Genomic DNA, 760 nt, shown 5'->3' on the forward strand with positions numbered 1-760 from the left:
TAATCTAATGAGCACAATGTACCGTTATCCAAGATGGCGGCTGGGACATCACAGACACACCACCTGTGACGTCATCCATGATGGCGGCCATGACTTCACAGGCACACCCCAATTGACATCATACAAGATGCCAGCCATGATGTCACAGACACACCCACTGTGACATCATCTGATATGGCGGATTTTGGTAGGTAGTTTGGATTTTGGCGGGAAGAAGGGCTACCTCCACTAACCTAACCGCCCCCCCCCCCCCCCCCCATCCTGCCACCCCGAAAATGGCCGAAAGTCAAAATTACAACATCATAATGTGTCAACCCCTGTTATCTCTGCTAATGAAGCAAAATGAAGGGAAAAAAGGACTTGTCTTTATTATTTAACCAATTTCAAGCAGGTAAGAAAAGTGGTTCATTATACTTTCAACTACCTAGTTTCAACTACTTCTGAAGGTCCAGACCGTCACCTCTTCCTAGGAACTGGCGCCGAGTTTGAATTCTAGCTGTCAAGGAAGGTCACTTCTGCTTTCGCTACCAAGCTTAGAAAATTGTTGCAAACGAAGCTCACCACCACTAACCTAAGCCTCCAGCGTGCAACCTCTTGCTAGAGGTTGCTGGTAAAAGAACTCGGCCTGCACTAGGCTGATGGAGAGAGGAGGGAGTGTACTTTATTTATTTTGGGAGGGGGGGGGGGCAATTTATTTAGGAATGGAGTATATGTATCACAGGACACACACTCTGACATGCCCCACAGCATACAAACCTGC

The sequence above is a fragment of the Schistocerca americana genome, chromosome 4 (genome assembly GCF_021461395.2).
Source record: "Schistocerca americana isolate TAMUIC-IGC-003095 chromosome 4, iqSchAmer2.1, whole genome shotgun sequence".
Lineage (NCBI taxonomy): Eukaryota > Metazoa > Arthropoda > Insecta > Orthoptera > Acrididae > Schistocerca > Schistocerca americana.